General features: G+C 42.2%; 1 protein-coding gene across 1 annotated transcript in view; it reads left to right on the forward strand.

The window, feature by feature from the left end:
- The window catches only part of TNNI3K (TNNI3 interacting kinase), a 118026-nt gene that overhangs the window by 36286 nt on the left and 62274 nt on the right, over positions 1-19466 (forward strand). The gene's annotated exons all lie outside the window — the stretch shown is intronic.

Consider the following 19466-nt stretch of genomic DNA (forward strand, 5'->3'; position numbering starts at 1 on the left):
GGAGCTGTAGAGCAGATGTAGCAGAGCTGAATGTGTCAGTAGGTAGTGCAGAGCGATAACTCAATAGCTCTACCTGTGATCCTAAGGGGGGAAAAACATCTGTATAGTAAGATAAGATAAGATAATCCTTTAATAGTCCCACAGTGGGGAAATTTCATGATCCCGATCGCGACGTCAAATTTGCTCGATCTTTTCCGATCCCGTCGCTCAATGCTTCTCTATGGGAAAAGTCACTTTTAGGGTTGAGCCGATCTTGAGATCACCTCCAACCACGAACCCACTGGAAAAGATCGGAATTGGAATTCCGATCATGATCGTGAAATTTACTTGATTGCCGATCGGAATCCGATCGCTCAACCCTAGCCACAATGGTATACCGCCTCCTGCAGAGATAACTTGTGTATATTCATTACCAAAACCACACCCAGGTTATGGCATTAGGTGCAATAAATGGTGCACCTATCCTTAGGTGAGGGTCTGACACCCGGCACCCCTACTGATCAGCTGTGGCATATACACTGCCCTCTAAGCACAGCGCCATCCATGGCATGGCTGTATTTGGCATTGCAAGTCATGCCTATTCACTCCAATGGGACTGACCCGGGTTGTCAGACCCCCACCAAAACTCATATTAATGACCCATTCAATATTTTAACCCCGGATAACCTCTTTAATGCAGATAGGCCCCCTTAGTCACAGACTGATCACATGACAGCAGCATATTCTCCATCAGCGTATGTAATTTGTTATACGCCCGGCGCCTCCGCCGCACCATCCTGCGGTAATTACCGGCCTCCATATTGCATGCTGCAGGTTAATTACCTTGTACCGCTTAGAATTGGGTTTTCTCATATACATGATATTGGTAATTAATTATTTCTAAACCGAAGGCTCAAGTGGCGAGGGTTAAACATCCCTTTAATTAAAAGTTAATGTCTAATTATGTCACCATTTCCGATTCCAATCTATGGCGCTGTATCACACAATACAAAGTTGCCGGAGTGTTCTGCATCCCAATGAGCTCGGAGTCTGGAGTGGAACATATATAATAGATGTGTGGGATCCTGACCGAGATCTTACATTCAGCAGAGAAGGCTTCTTAAAGGGACGCTCCAGGGAAACTATAGACGCGTGTCATACCTAGTGCGTGGCCAGAGGGGGCGTCTATCACTCTGCTTCCCTCTAAATGGCAGCGGCGGAGGTGTATTCAGATACTATGGGGCACACTATACGGTAATATTATACGTGCACTGTATGGCATTACAATGGGATATGTGTACACACATTGGGGCACTAGTATTAGGGCAGCGTATCTTGTAGGGGCACCACTTGTGCAGATCTAGTTAGTACAAGGAGGCCGTACTCCCTGGGAAAAGTATGCAAATTAGCTTAATGCAGAAGGAAGACAATTGTCTCTCTTATGCCACCTATAGATGGCGCTAAAGAGATGTCCTTCTTCCCAAATTTGCATACTTTTCCCAGTGAGCACTGCCTGGACCTCCTCAAGTTAACCAGTATTATTGCGCCACCTATAGGTACCAGCCAATACATGGTACTACATCAATTCTTCCTTCTGGAGGAGAGCTAGGTTGCAGAAATGTAAGGCAGGAAAGCATGACCTAAATATAATGTCATAGAGCTATTCAGTGCCAGATTAATCCAGTCTCGAAATAGCACTGCCACACTGTGTCCTTATAATACCGCAGATAATACCACCATACAGTGCATAATAAATATGGGGCTACACAGAGTCTTCATAGCACTACATCCGAGATCCAAAGGAATACATAGGTCCAGATTTACTAAGAGGCCAAAAGTGCCTCTCTACTTGGCTAATTTTTGGGACATCTCAACTTTTTGAGGTGCCTCCGCCTCAAGATCCAGTCCAAAAAAAACCCGTGTAAACTTACCAAAATACCAATCTTTGGATGTGAGCTGTTCCTTAGCCCTATCAAAGGTCGTTGTGTAGTCGTAGTCATAGCCCACATAATGCTACCATACGCTTTCCAAATATACAGCCGTCTCAGTACCGAGCTCTTTATCAGAGTGTTGGTTGCACAGGATGACCCTAAAGGTCATCCCCAATAAATGAATGCTCTATAACCTTGCCCAGTTTGCCTCCACTAAAACCACCCCTATAAATACATCAGACTACACCCCATGGGCAGAATTAAGCTGTAACTGTGAGGTCAGGAGGATATTTGTGGATCCAAATTTCAGAGGCGACTCCTATGGACATTATTTGCAAATTGGCCACGACTGGGAACTTTGTCTTGCTCTGACTAATGACGCTCATGAGGAGGTGTTTGATCTGCCATTGAGTCAGTCGCAGCGACTTCATAGTGACAGCGCTCCTTTATACTCGCTTTATAAACTTTGTGATAATCACCGGAGTCTATAAAGTTTGCTGTCGAGCCGTTCTGTGCCGCTAATGAATGATTTAACGATAAATGCACCTGCCAGATCCAGAGCAGCGCCTATGATACCGCCATCATACATCACAAAGCAACATTGTGACTGACTATTCATGGGGGATTTGTGGAACTTTATACAAGTCCATTATATTTCTATGTCTACTCTTCTATCTATATAGTGTTTCATCCCGGAAATCAGAGGGGCTTTTGATTTATTTAGCAAGGTCATAGATGATGGAATACAAAAATTAATTGTAGTCTTATATAAAAAATCTCATTCAATATGGTAGTTATATTCTTGTACATAGGGGGCAGTATTATAGTAGTTATATTCTTGTACATAGGAGTAGTATTATAGTAGTTATATTCTTGTACATAGGAGCAGTATTATAGTAGTTATATTCTTGTACATAGGGGGTAGTATTATAGTAGTTATATTCTTGTACATAGGAGCAGTATTATAGTAGTTATATTCTTGTACATAGGAGCAGTATTATAGTAGTTATATTCTTGTACATAGGGGGTAGTATTATAGTAGTTATATTCTTGTACATAGGAGCAGTATTATAGTAGTTATATTCCTGTACATAGGAGTAGTATTATAGTAGTTATATTCTTGTACATAGGAGTAGTATTATAGTAGTTATATTCTTGTACATAGGAGTAGTATTATAGTAGTTATATTCTTGTACATAGGAGTAATATTATAGTAGTTATATTCTTGTACATAGGAGCAGTATTATAGTAGTTATATTCTTGTACATAGGAGGTAGTATTATAGTAGTTATATTCTTGTACATAGGAGGTAGTATTATAGTAGTTATATTCTTGTACATAGGAGGTAGTATTATAGTAGTTATATTCTTGTACATAGGAGGTAGTATTATAGTAGTTATATTCTTGTACATAGGAGCAGTATTATAGTAGTTATATTCTTGTACATAGGAGGTAGTATTATAGTAGTTATATTCTTGTACATAGGAGCAGTATTATAGTAGTTATATTCTTGTACATAGGAGTAGTATTATAGTAGTTATATTCTTGTACATAGGAGCAGTATTATAGTAGTTATATTCTTGTACATAGGAGTAGTATTATAGTAGTTATATTCTTGTACATAGGAGTAGTATTATAGTAGTTATATTCTTGTACATAGGAGTAGTATTATAGTAGTTATATTCTTGTACATAGGAGTAGTATTATAGTAGTTATATTCTTGTACATAGGAGTAATATTATAGTAGTTATATTCTTGTACATAGGAGCAGTATTATAGTAGTTATATTCTTGTACATAGGAGTAGTATTATAGTAGTTATATTCTTGTACATAGGAGGTAGTATTATAGTAGTTATATTCTTGTACATAGGAGGTAGTATTATAGTAGTTATATTCTTGTACATAGGAGCAGTATTATAGTAGTTATATTCTTGTACATAGGAGGTAGTATTATAGTAGTTATATTCTTGTACATAGGAGTAGTATTATAGTAGTTATATTCCTGTACATAGTAGTATTATAGTAGTTATATTCTTGTACATAGGAGCAGTATTATAGTAGTTATATTCTTGTACATAGGAGGTAGTATTATAGTAGTTATATTCTTGTACATAGGAGTAGTATTATAGTAGTTATATTCTTGTACATAGGAGTAGTATTATAGTAGTTATATTCTTGTACATAGGAGGTAGTATTATAGTAGTTATATTCTTGTACATAGGAGCAGTATTATAGTAGTTATATTCTTGTACATAGGAGTAGTATTATAGTAGTTATATTCTTGTACATAGGAGGTAGTATTATAGTAGTTATATTCTTGTACATAGGAGCAGTATTATAGTAGTTATATTCTTGTACATAGGAGTAGTATTATAGTAGTTATATTCTTGTACATAGGAGTAGTATTATAGTAGTTATATTCTTGTACATAGGAGCAGTATTATAGTAGTTATATTCTTGTACATAGGAGGTAGTATTATAGTAGTTATATTCTTGTACATAGGAGTAGTATTATAGTAGTTATATTTTTGTACATAGGAGCAGTATTATAGTAGTTGTATTCTTGTACATAGGAGCAGTATTATAGTAGTTATATTCTTGTACATAGGGGGCAGTATTATAGTAGTTATATTCTTGTACATAGGGGGCAGTAGTTACATAGTAGTTACAGTATATCGGTGGCAGTAACTGTAGATACGGTGTTAATATTCCGCTTGGTGAGAGGATCATTTGTAATTTTTCCTTTCTTCAAGGATACAACAGAAAGTTATTGCTCAACAGGGGGCAGCCATGAGCACTAAGCAATGCTTCTACTAAAATATGATATATATTTACCCATCTTCACTATATAACTCTCCGCACCATTGCTAGTAATATGAATTGTGACTAGAATAGTTCTTTACACCTTATTACAGAATAGATTTTCCTCACCCCACTGTTTTCCTTAATAACACTTCAGGACTCTTCCACATCTGGACGGCGCAGACACCAACACAATTTCCAATTTCCATTTGTTATGCGTCCATAGTCTAAATACTTCATTTTTTTGTGTCTTGAATGTTTGTAACCTTCTGATTCTATACGGATCATTCCGCCTGTATGAACAATTAGGGTTTTTCATTCCTTCTCCTGCTTTATTTGCTGTATCATTTAGTATTTTATAGGCTTTATTGTTTCCCGAGCTTAGAAAGCACATTTGTTTTATAGTCTGTTTTAGAATATGTACTGGCTAAGCAGTAGCACTCGCAATGGGACGCTTCTCAAGTAATAAGCCTCCACGTGTGAATCGCTTTATGTCCCCATAAGGTTTGGCGGCATAAAAAGCATGTTACTGGTAAGACAATAGCGGCCGGGCTCGGTGATATTTCTTCATTTGTGACTTTACTTTTGCTGCAGGAAGAAATAAGAGGCATTAATAAGAATTAAAGGCTGGATTTCTGTTCTGAAGATGTTTTTTCACTCTTGGCTTAAAGATATCACTGCCATAGCAGAGGGGGGCGCCATAGGGGACGTGTAAATGGGTTCTCCTCCCACGACAGAAGTGTTTGGTTCCCTCTTTGCACCCGCTCAACGATCCTTCCACCAATTCCTTTCCATGAGGGTCAGATTGAGGTTCCTTGGGCCCACCAGGTACAATTATTTTTGTAGCCCACCCTCCAACAACCCCTAGAAAATAGACCACCGCCCCTTTCATACTTGGGTGTCTTCTGCTGGATCATTATCACCCCAGCCCTGCAGATAGATAGGTTACTGTCACCAGACCCCAGCATATCCCCCCAGCCCTGCAGATAGATAGGTTACTGTCACCAGACCCAGCATATCACCCCAGTCCTGCAGATAGATAGGTTACTGTCACCAGACCCCAGTATATCCCCCCAGCCCTGCAGATAGATAGGTTACTGTCACCAGACCCAGCATATCACCCCAGCCCTGCAGATAAATAGGTTACTGTCACCAGAACCAGCATATCACCCCAGCCCTGCAGATAGATAGGTTACTGTCACCAGACCCAGCATATCACCCCAGTCCTGCAGATAGATAGGTTACTGTCACTAGAACCAGCATATCACCCCAGCCCTGCAGATAGATAGGTTACTGTCACCAGACCCAGTATATCACCCCAGCCCTGCAGATAGATAGGTTACTGTCACCAGACCCAGCATATCACCCCAGCCCTGCAGATAGGTTACTGTCACCAGAACCAGCATATCACCCCAGCCCTGCAGATAGATAGGTTACTGTCACCAGACCCAGCATATCACCCCAGCCCTGCAGATAGATAGGTTACTGTCACCAGAACCAGTATATCATCCCAGCCCTGCAGATAGATAGGTTACTGTCACCAGAACCAGTATATCACCCCAGCCCTGCAGATAGATAGGTTACTGTCACCAGAACCAGCATATCACCCCAGCCCTGCAGATAGATAGGTTACTGTCACCAGACCCAGCATATCACCCCAGCCCTGCAGATAGATAGGTTACTGTCACCAGAACCAGTATATCACCCCTGCCCTGCAGATAGATAGGTTACTGTCACCAGACCCAGCATATCACCCCAGCCCTGCAGATAGATAGGTTACTGTCACCAGAACCAGCATATCACCCCAGCCCTGCAGATAGATAGGTTACTGTCACCAGAACCAGCATATCACCCTAGCCCTGCAGATAGATAGGTTACTGTCACCAGACCCAGCATATCACCCCAGCCCTGCAGATAGATAGGTTAGTGTCACCAGAACCAGCATATCACCCCAGCCCTGCAGATAGATAGATTACTGTCAGGGTCGGACTGGGGTGTCTAGGGCCCACCAGTGGAATTGTTTCTAGGGGCCCACCATCAGGACCCCTGCAGACCAGCGATACCGAGACAGGGTGACTAAAGGTAATAACATGTCGGGAGCCATGCAGCTCACCTGCCATACGATGAGCAACAACGCACTACCTAAACCCACTGCTACACTTTGTATGGAAAGTGATCAGTATGGCTCCTAGAAATGTTACCATTACCTGTAGCCGCGCTGTCCTAGAAGAGCTGATCTGCAGAGGTCCTGGATGTTGTATCATCACAGATGTAATATTGTTGGCCTATCCTAAGGACAGACCATCAATATTACAAAGATGGATAAATCCTTTAAAGATTTGTCCAGGAATTGGAGCGACCCATGTGCTGGGTGGGAGGTGTAAATTAAAAAAATAAATAAATAGAAAGCGCCTTCACCTGTCCCTGTTACTCTGTTGTCCGCTGCCAGTGTCCATTTAGTCTTGCTGGGAGTCCTGCACCTCATGTGATCACTATGACTAATTAGGTGCAAGATTTCCAGAAATGAGGAAACAACGAGGTGCTGGGGACAAAAACTCAATGAAAAACACTGCGTCTCACTGTTGTGCCTAATCCTTAAAGAGGACCTTTCACCATTTGGGGCACATGCGGATTAATACACCGCTAGAAAGCCGACAGTGTGCTGAATTCAGCTTTCCCGTTCTGTGCCACCGGTGAAGAGCTATCGGTGCCATTACCGTAGCTATTCAGTGTCAGAAGGGCGTTTCTGAAAGTCAGGAACGCCCCTTCCTCACAGTAGCGTCTATTGCACTTCACTCTGAGAGGGGGCGCTCCTTACCACCCAGCCATGAATCACAGTAGCGCAATAGACGCTACTGTGAGGAGGGGCGTTCCTGACAGACTGTCAGTAACGCCCTTCTGACAGTGAAGAGCTACAGTACTGGCACCGATAACTCTTCACCGGGGGCACAGAACAGGAAAGCCGACAGTGTGCTGAATTCAGCGCACTGTCGACTTTCTAGCAGTGTATAAAACCGCATGTGCCCCAGGTGGTGAGAGCTCCTCTTTAACATCTCAATATACTGTACATCACACTATAAGGACAAGGCCTAGCACAGCGTCCCACAGCCAAAAAGCGCTGCGGTAAAAACCCCTGGCGGCAACACATCAGTTTTCTTGCAGCGCTTTTTGCAGAAACTCCACAGAGGTTTCCTCTGAGGACTTTCTGCTTCCATTATACCTGTAGGGGCACTGTAGGTGTGTCTGTAGGTATAAGTGCTGCGATTTCCAAAAACTGCGTTCACACGATGTAAAGTGGAGCGTGATCTGGCACGTCTACGCGTGTCAGCAGTTTGCGTGCTAAAAAAGATCCCATTGATTTCAATGGGAGTTACGAGCGTATACGCCGCGCTATTTTGCGCCCGTAATATATAGCCACACCCACAATATATTTAACCCTCTCCCTTCCCTCCATTATCCACTATATACCCACTGTCTAGTTGTGTAGATTCTCTGAGCCGACTCCTATACAAATCGTACATCAATACCGTGATATGTAGATCGGTCACATTACTCATAGCACCCAATCACAGCACAGCTTTCATTTTGTATTTTGCTCCTGGAAGACATGAACGTTGCCTCGTGATTGGTTGCTATATATATACACTGTATGTCCCTGAGTCATACAGACCATAGGACACCATTATCCCATATGATAACATTATACTGTACAATGTGTATACAACTTGTAAGTCGTCGTATTACCGCCATGTGTACGCGGCCTTACCCCGTGATTCCTTTCGTGCTCGCCGATCGCTTTGCGTATGCAAATACCGTCTAATAACCAACATCTGCATTATCCGGGCGCTGAAAAACAAAGCGGAGCACAAAGCCGCCTCCCTTTACATCTACTGTCGGAGCTGCCAGTGTATACGGTTTGATGAGGCTGATGCCGAAAATCTTTTTCCGTTTATTAAGATTTCTGTTACCATGACTTCAAAGGCTTGTAATAAAATGAATCATTTTACATATCACAGCGCTGGAAATACTCGCGCGCACATTCATTTGAAAGTCATTTGCATAATCTGATTTCAGATAAGGCCGCTCTGTTTAAACCAAGAGGTTTTTTTTACTGATATCGTGTCGAAATTCACATTTTACACCCTTTTTATTTAAATAATTAACCCCCCTCCAAAATATGGTTTCCCCAGTGGCTGCATACAATTACAAATAGGCGAATTCTGTCTATTCCTCCGAGTATCAGGACGCTAGAAGACGTGGCAGATGCTGGCGTGGTGCGGCGTCTGTGTGTTGTAGCCGGTTATGTAAGTTATCTATGGGGGATTTTTGTTTTGCTTTTGGATTCATGAATTAAAGGGAGTGTCATCGGATCAGGCATATCACCCCAGCCCTGCAGATAGATAGGTTAGTGTCACCAGAACCAGCATATCACCCCAGCCCTGCAGATAGATAGGTTACTGTCACCAGACCCAGTATATCACCCCAGTCCTGCAGATAGATAGGTTACTATCACCAGAACCAGCATATCACCCCAGCCCTGCAGATAGATAGGTTACTGTCACCAAACCAGCATATCACTCCAGCCCTGCAGATAGATAGGTTACTGTCACCAGACCCAGTATATCACCCCAGTCCTGCAGATAGATAGGTTACAGTCACCAGAACCAGCATATCACCCCAGCTCTGCAGATAGATAGGTTACTGTCACCAGACCCAGCATATCACCCCAGCCCTGCAGATACATAGGTTAGTGTCACCAGAACCAGCATATCACCCCAGCTCTGCAGATAGATAGGTTACTGTCACCAGAACCAGCATATCACCCCAGCCCTGCAGATAGATAGGTTACTGTCACCAGAACCAGCATATCACCCCAGCCCTGCAGATAGATAGGTTACTGTCACCAGAACCAGCATATCACCCCAGCTCTGCAGATAGATAGGTTACTGTCACCAGAACCAGCATATCACCCCAACCCTGCAGATAGATAGGTTACTGTCACCAGAACCAGCATATCACCCCAGCCCTGCAGATAGATAGGTTACTGTCACCAGAACCAGCATATCACCCCAGCCCTGCAGATAGATAGGTTACTGTCACCAGACCAGCATATCACTCCAGCCCTGCAGATAGATAGGTTACTGTCACCAGACCCAGTATATCACCCCAGTCCTGCAGATAGATAGGTTACAGTCACCAGAACCAGCATATCACCCCAGCTCTGCAGATAGATAGGTTACTGTCACCAGACCCAGCATATCACCCCAGCCCTGCAGATAGATAGGTTAGTGTCACCAGAACCAGCATATCACCCCAGCTCTGCAGATAGATAGGTTACTGTCACCAGAACCAGCATATCACCCCAGCCCTGCAGATAGATAGGTTACTGTCACCAGAACCAGCATATCACCCCAGCCCTGCAGATAGATAGGTTACTGTCACCAGAACCAGCATATCACCCCAGCTCTGCAGATAGATAGGTTACTGTCACCAGAACCAGCATATCACCCCAACCCTGCAGATAGATAGGTTACTGTCACCAGAACCAGCATATCACCCCAGCCCTGCAGATAGATAGGTTACTGTCACCAGAACCAGCATATCACCCCAGCCCTGCAGATAGATAGGCTACTGTCACCAGACCCAGTATATCACCCCTGCCCTGCAGATAGATAGGTTACTGTCACCAGAACCAGCATATCACCCCAGCCCTGCAGATAGATAGGTTAGTGTCACCAGATCCAGCATATCACCCCGGCCCTGCAGATAGATAGGTTACTGTCACCAGAACCAGCATATCACCCCAGCCCTGCAGATAGATAGGTTACTGTCACCAGACCCAGCACATCACCCCAGCCCTGCAGATAGATAGGTTAGTGTCACCAGAACCAGCATATCACCCCAGCCCTGCAGATAGATAGGTTACTGTCACCAGAACCAGCATATCACCCCAGTCCTGCAGATAGATAGGTTACTGTCACCAGAACCAGCATATCACCCCAGCCCTGCAGATAGATAGGTTACTGTCACCAGACCCAGCACATCACCCCAGCCCTGCAGATAGATAGGTTAGTGTCACCAGAACCAGCATATCACCCCAGCCCTGCAGATAGATAGGTTACTGTCACCAGAACCAGCATATCACCCCAGTCCTGCAGATAGATAGGTTACTGTCACCAGACCCAGCATATCAGCCATATCACTCGAACCTGTAGATTGGTGGCCTCAACAACTCTCCCAATAGAGTTGCAGCCTTTAAGACTGTGGTTTAATGGTCCCTCCTCTGATGGGATGATATCGTGATGACAAGTCTTGCTTTTTGGGTCTCCCAAGAACACTCCAGGCGACCCATCACACAGTGTCTTCACAGGCCTTGTTTAACACACCCTGGCCCACTTGTTCTCATGCAGTGGCCAAGGCCCCCCGACCTCCAGTCCACCAAGTTTCCCTGATGAATAAGGTCTATCTGGTTTCTGGTTCACCATCCTCTGATGGACATGTTCTAAGTACCGGCCAAATGCAGAACCACTTGACCTCACATATGGACCATCTTAATTCAATGCTTTAGTACCAGAAATGTCCTTTACATATGTCCCTTGTATCACCATTGTAGTTCAGCATTCTGCACTACAGCGCTCACACCCACAATTAATACATAACATATACATTGTATTTACAGAGAATATACAAGGCAACATAAAGCCATAAGTTCATTATTTATTGGAGACCATATGAATAGACTTTGCCATTTATGGAGTGTTGATGGTGTCCATCCATCTTACTCTATACTCTTCTTTTTATGAGGGCATTAGATTTTTGCTTCAGAATAAGATCCCAAGTTATAACCTGTTATTAGATAATTAATTACTATCATGACCATTTGCAAAATTGCTGAGAGCTAATGATCCATCATGTCATAGTTATAGTGTAGCCCTGTGGCAGCCTGTAAGGTCCATTAAGCCTCAGTGGTAAAGTTATTGATCTTTTTATTGATCCTTTTGGTAAATATTTCTGAAATATTAACACCATTATACTCCAGAGCTGCGCTCACTATTCTGCTGGTGCAGTCACTGTGTGCATACATTACATTACTTATCCTGTATTATACTCCAGAGCTGCGCTCACTATTCTGCTGGTACAGTCACTGTGTACATACATTACATTACTTATCCTGTATTATACTCCAGAGCTGCGCTCACTATTCTGCTGGTACAGTCACTGTGTATATACATTACATTACATATCCTGTATTATACTCCAGAGCTGCACTCACTATTCTGCTGGTACAGTCACTGTGTACATACATTACATTACTTATCCTGTATTATATTCCAGAGCTGCGCTCACTATTCTGCTGGTACAGTCAGTGTGTACATACATTACATTACTTATTCTGTATTATACTCCAGAGCTGCACTCACTATTCTGCTGGTACAGTCACTGTGTACATACATTACATTACTTATCCTGTATTATACTCCAGAGCTGCACTCACTATTCTGCTGGTGCAGTCACTGTGTACATACATTACATTACTTATCCTGTATTATACTCCACAGCTGCGCTCACTATTCTACTGGTACAGTTACTGTGTACATACATTACATTACTTATCCTGTATTATACTCCAGAGCTGCGCTCACTCTTCTGCTGGTGCAGTCACTGTGTACACACATTACATTACTTATCCTGTATTATACTCCAGAGCTGCGCTCACTATTCTGCTGGTACAGTCAGTGTACATACATTACATTACTTATCCTGTATTATACTCCAGAGCTGCGCTCACTATTCTGCTGGTGCAGTCACTGTGTACATACATTACATTACTTATCCTGTATTATACTCCAGAGCTGCGCTCACTATTCTGCTGGTACAGTCACTGTGTATATACATTACATTACTTATCCTGTATTATACTCCAGAGCTGCACCCACTATTCTGCTGGTGCAGTCACTGTGTACATACATTACATTACTTATCCTGTATTATACTCCAGAGCTGCGCTCACTATTCTGCTGGTACAGTCACTGTGTATATACATTACATTACTTATCCTGTATTATACTCCAGAGCTGCACCCACTATTCTGCTGGTGCAGTCACTGTGTACATACATTACATTACTTATCCTGTATTATACTCCAGAGCTGCGCTGACTATTCTGCTGGTGCAGTCACTGTATACATACATTACATTACTTATCCTGTATTATACTCCAGAGCTGCGCTCACTATTCTGCTGGTGCAGTCACTGTGTACATACATTACATTACTTATCCTGTATTATACTCTAGAGCTGTGCTCACTATTCTGCTGGTGCAGTCACTGTATACATACATTACATTACTTATCCTGTATTATACTCCAGAGCTGCGGTCACTATTCTGCTGGTACAGTCACTGTGTATATACATTACATTACTTATCCTGTATTATACTCCAGAGCTGCACCCACTATTCTGCTGGTGCAGTCACTGTGTACATACATTACATTACTTATCCTGTATTATACTCCAGAGCTGCGCTCACTATTCTGCTGGTGCAGTCACTGTATACATACATTACATTACTTATCCTGTATTATACTCCAGAGCTGCGCTCACTATTCTGCTTGTACAGTCACTTTATACATACATTACATTACTTATCCTGTATTATACTCCAGAGCTGCGCTCACTATTCTACTGGTATAGTCACTGTGTACATACATTACATTACTTATCCTGTATTATACTCCAGAGCTGCGCTCACTATTCTGCTGATGCAGTCACTGTGTACATACATTACGTTACTTATCCTGTATTATACTCCACAGCAGCGCTCACTATTCTGCTGGTACAGTCACTGTGTACATACATTACATTACTTATCCTGTATTATACTCCAGAGCTGCACTCACTATTCTTCTGGTACAGTCACTGTGTACATACATTACATTACTTATCCTGTATTATACTCCAGAGCTGCGCTCTCACTATTCTGCTGGTGCAGTCACTGTGTACATACATTACATTACTTATCCTGTATTATACTCCAGAGCTGCGCTCACTATTCTGCTGGTGCAGTCACTGTATACATACATTACATTACTTATCCTGTGTTATACTCCAGAGCTGCGCTCACAATTCTGCTGGTACAGTCACTGTGTACATACATTACATTACTTATCCTGTATTATACTCCAGAGCTGCGCTCTCACTATTCTGCTGGTGCAGTCACTGTGTACATACATTACATTACTTATCCTGTATTATACTCCAGAGCTGCGCTCACTATTCTGCTGGTGCAGTCACTGTATACATACATTACATTACTTATCCTGTATTATACTCCAGAGCTGCGCTCACTATTCTGCTGGTGCAGTCACTGTGTACATACATTACATTACTTATCCTGTATTATACTCCAGAGCTGCGCTCACTATTCTGCTGGTGCAGTCACTGTGTACATACATTACATTACTTATCCTGTATTATACTCCAGAGCTGCGCTCACTATTCTGCTGGTGCAGTCACTGTGTACATACATTACATTATTTATCCTGTATTATACTCCAGAGCTGCGCTCACTATTCTGCTGGTGCAGTCACTGTGTACAGACATTACATTACTTATCCTGTATTATACTCCAGAGCTGCGCTCACTATTCTTCTGGTACAGTCACTGTGTACATACATTACATTACTTATCCTGTATTATACTCCAGAGCTGCGCTCTCACTATTCTGCTGGTGCAGTCACTGTGTACATACATTACATTACTTATCCTGTATTATACTCCAGAGCTGCGCTCTCACTATTCTGCTGGTGCAGTCACTGTGTACATACATTACATTACTTATCCTGTATTATACTCCAGAGCTGCACTCACTATTCTGCTGGTACAGTCACTGTGTACATACATTACATTTCTTATCCTGTATTATACTCCAGAGCTGCGCTCTCACTATTCTGCTGGTGCAGTCACTGTGTACATACATTACATTACTTATCCTGTATTATACTCCAGAGCTGCGCTCACTATTCTGCTGGTGCAGTCACTGTATACATACATTACATTACTTATCCTGTATTATACTCCAGAGCTGCGCTCACTAATCTGCTGGTGCAGTCACTGTATACATACATTACATTACTTATCCTGTATTATACTCCAGAGCTGCGCTCACTATTCTGCTGGTGCAGTCACTGTGTACATACATTACATTACTTATCCTGTATTATACTCCAGAGCTGCACTCACTATTCTTCTGGTACAGTCACTGTGTACATACATTACATTACTTATCCTGTATTATACTCCAGAGCTGCGCTCACTATTCTTCTGGTACAGTCACTGTGTACATACATTACATTACTTATCCTGTATTATACTCCAGAGCTGCGCTCTCACTATTCTGCTGGTGCAGTCACTGTGTACATACATTACATTACTTATCCTGTATTATACTCCAGAGCTGCGCTCACTATTCTGCTGGTGCAGTCACTGTATACATACATTACATTACTTATCCTGTATTATACTCCAGAGCTGCGCTCACTATTCTGCTGGTGCAGTCACTGTGTACATACATTACATTACTTATCCTGTATTATACTCCAGAGCTGCGCTCACTATTCTGCTGGTGCAGTCACTGTGTACATACATTACATTACTTATCCTGTATTATACTCCAGAGCTGCGCTCACTATTCTGCTAGTGCAGTCACTGTGTACATACATTACATTACTTATCCTGTATTATACTCCAGAGCTGCGCTCACTATTCTGCTGGTGCAGTCACTGTGTACATGCATTACATTATTTATCCTGTATTATACTCCAGAGCTGCGCTCACTATTCTGCTGGTGCAGTCACTGTGTACAGACATTACATTACTTATCCTGTATTATACTCCAGAGCTGCGCTCTCACTATTCTGCTGGTGCAGTCACTGTGTACATACATTACATTACTTATCCTGTATTATACTCCAGAGCTGCGCTCACTATTCTGCTGGTACAGTCACTGTATACATACATTACATTACTTATCCTGTATTATACTCCAGAGCTGCGCTCACTATTCTGCTGGTGCAGTCACTGTATACATACATTACATTACTTATCCTGTATTATACTCCAGAGCTGCGCTCACTATTCTGCTGGTGCAGTCACTGTGTACATACATTACATTACTTATCCTGTATTATACTCCAGAGCTGCACTCACTATTCTGCTGGTACAGTCACTGTGTACATACATTACATTTCTTATCCTGTATTATACTCCAGAGCTGCGCTCTCACTATTCTGCTGGTGCAGTCACTGTGTACATACATTACATTACTTATCCTGTATTATACTCCAGAGCTGCGCTCACTATTCTGCTGGTGCAGTCACTGTATACATACATTACATTACTTATCCTGTATTATACTCCAGAGCTGCGCTCACTAATCTGCTGGTGCAGTCACTGTATACATACATTACATTACTTATCCTGTATTATACTCCAGAGCTGCTCTCACTATTCTGCTGGTGCAGTCACTGTGTACATACATTACATTACTTATCCTGTATTATACTCCAGAGCTGCGCTCACTATTCTGCTGGTACAGTCACTGTGTACATACATTACATTACTTATCCTGTATTATACTCCAGAGCTGCGCTCACTATTCTGCTGGTGCAGTCACTGTGTACATACATTACATTACTTATCCTGTATTATACTCCAGAGCTGCGCTCACTATTCTGCTGGTGCAGTCACTGTATACATACATTACATTACTTATCCTGTATTATACTCCAGAGCTGCGCTCACTAATCTGCTGGTGCAGTCACTGTGTACATACATTACATTACTTATCCTGTATTATACTCCAGAGCTGCGCTCACTATTCTGCTGGTGCAGTCACTGTGTACATACATTACATTACTTATCCTGTATTATACTCCAGAGCTGCGCTCACTATTCTGCTGGTACAGTCACTGTGTACATACATTACATTACTTATCCTGTATTATACTCCAGAGCTGCGCTCACTATTTTGCTGGTGCAGTCACTGTGTACATACATTACATTACTTATCCTGTATTATACTCCAGAGCTGCGCTCACTATTCTGCTGGTGCAGTCACTGTGTACATACATTACATTACTTATCCTGTATTATACTCCAGAGCTGCACTCACTATTCTTCTGGTACAGTCACTGTGTACATACATTACATTACTTATCCTGTATTATACTCCAGAGCTGCGCTCACTATTCTTCTGGTACAGTCACTGTGTACATACATTACATTACTTATCCTGTATTATACTCCAGAGCTGCGCTCACTATTCTGCTGGTGCAGTCACTGTGTACATACATTACATTACTTATCCTGTATTATACTCCAGAGCTGCGCTCACTATTCTGCTGGTGCAGTCACTGTATACATACATTACATTACTTATCCTGTGGTATACTCCAGAGCTGCGCTCACTAATCTGCTGGTGCAGTCACTGTGTACATACATTACATTACTTATCCTGTATTATACTCCAGAGCTGCGCTCACTATTCTGCTGGTGCAGTCACTGTGTACATACATTACATTACTTATCCTGTATTATACTCCAGAGCTGCGCTCACTATTCTGCTGGTACAGTCACTGTGTACATACATTACATTACTTATCCTGTATTATACTCCAGAGCTGCGCTCACTATTCTGCTGGTGCAGTCACTGTGTACATACATTACATTACTTATCCTGTATTATACTCCAGAGCTGCGCTCACTATTCTGCTGGTGCAGTCACTGTGTACATACATTACATTACTTATCCTGTATTATACTCCAGAGCTGCGCTCACTATTCTGCTAGTGCAGTCACTGTGTACATACATTACATTACTTATCCTGTATTATACTCCAGAGCTGCGCTCACTATTCTGCTGGTACAGTCACTGTGTACATACATTACATTACTTATCCTGTATTATACTCCAGAGCTGCGCTCACTATTCTGCTAGTGCAGTCACTGTGTACATACATTACATTACTTATCCTGTATTATACTCCAGAGCTGCGCTCACTATTCTGCTGGCGCAGTCACTGTGTACATACATTACATTACTTATCCTGTATTATACTCCAGAGCTGCGCTCACTATTCTGCTGGTGCAGTCACTGTGTACATACATTACATTACTTATCCTGTATTATACTCCAGAGCTGCACTCACTATTCTGCTGGTACAGTCACTGTGTACATACATTACATTTCTTATCCTGTATTATACTCCAGAGCTGCGCTCTCACTATTCTGCTGGTGCAGTCACTGTGTACATACATTACATTACTTATCCTGTATTATACTCCAGAGCTGCGCTCACTATTCTGCTGGTGCAGTCACTGTATACATACATTACATTACTTATCCTGTATTATACTCCAGAGCTGCGCTCACTAATCTGCTGGTGCAGTCACTGTATACATACATTACATTACTTATCCTGTATTATACTCCAGAGCTGCGCTCACTATTCTGCTGGTGCAGTCACTGTGTACATACATTACATTACTTATCCTGTATTATACTCCAGAGCTGCGCTCACTATTCTGCTGGTACAGTCACTGTGTACATACATTACATTACTTATCCTGTATTATACTCCAGAGCTGCGCTCACTATTCTGCTGGTGCAGTCACTGTGTACATACATTACATTACTTATCCTGTATTATACTCCAGAGCTGCGCTCACTATTCTGCTGGTGCAGTCACTGTATACATACATTACATTACTTATCCTGTATTATACTCCAGAGCTGCGCTCACTAATCTGCTGGTGCAGTCACTGTGTACATACATTACATTACTTATCCTGTATTATACTCCAGAGCTGCGCTCACTATTCTGCTGGTGCAGTCACTGTGTACATACATTACATTACTTATCCTGTATTATACTCCAGAGCTGCGCTCACTATTCTGCTGGTACAGTCACTGTGTACATACATTACATTACTTATCCTGTATTATACTCCAGAGCTGCGCTCACTATTTTGCTGGTGCAGTCACTGTGTACATACATTACATTACTTATCCTGTATTATACTCCAGAGCTGCGCTCACTATTCTGCTGGTGCAGTCACTGTGTACATACATTACATTACTTATCCTGTATTATACTCCAGAGCTGCGCTCACTATTCTTCTGGTACAGTCACTGTGTACATACATTACATTACTTATCCTGTATTATACTCCAGAGCTGCGCTCACTATTCTTCTGGTACAGTCACTGTGTACATACATTACATTACTTATCCTGTATTATACTCCAGAGCTGCGCTCACTATTCTGCTGGTGCAGTCACTGTGTACATACATTACATTACTTATCCTGTATTATACTCCAGAGCTGCGCTCACTATTCTGCTGGTGCAGTCACTGTATACATACATTACATTACTTATCCTGTGGTATACTCCAGAGCTGCGCTCACTAATCTGCTGGTGCAGTCACTGTGTACATACATTACATTACTTATCCTGTATTATACTCCAGAGCTGCGCTCACTATTCTGCTGGTGCAGTCACTGTGTACATACATTACATTACTTATCCTGTATTATACTCCAGAGCTGCGCTCACTATTCTGCTGGTACAGTCACTGTGTACATACATTACATTACTTATCCTGTATTATACTCCAGAGCTGCGCTCACTATTCTGCTGGTGCAGTCACTGTGTACATACATTACATTACTTATCCTGTATTATACTCCAGAG

Source organism: Leptodactylus fuscus, chromosome 9 (assembly GCF_031893055.1).
Source record: "Leptodactylus fuscus isolate aLepFus1 chromosome 9, aLepFus1.hap2, whole genome shotgun sequence".
In the NCBI taxonomy this organism is placed as follows: Eukaryota; Metazoa; Chordata; class Amphibia; order Anura; family Leptodactylidae; genus Leptodactylus; species Leptodactylus fuscus.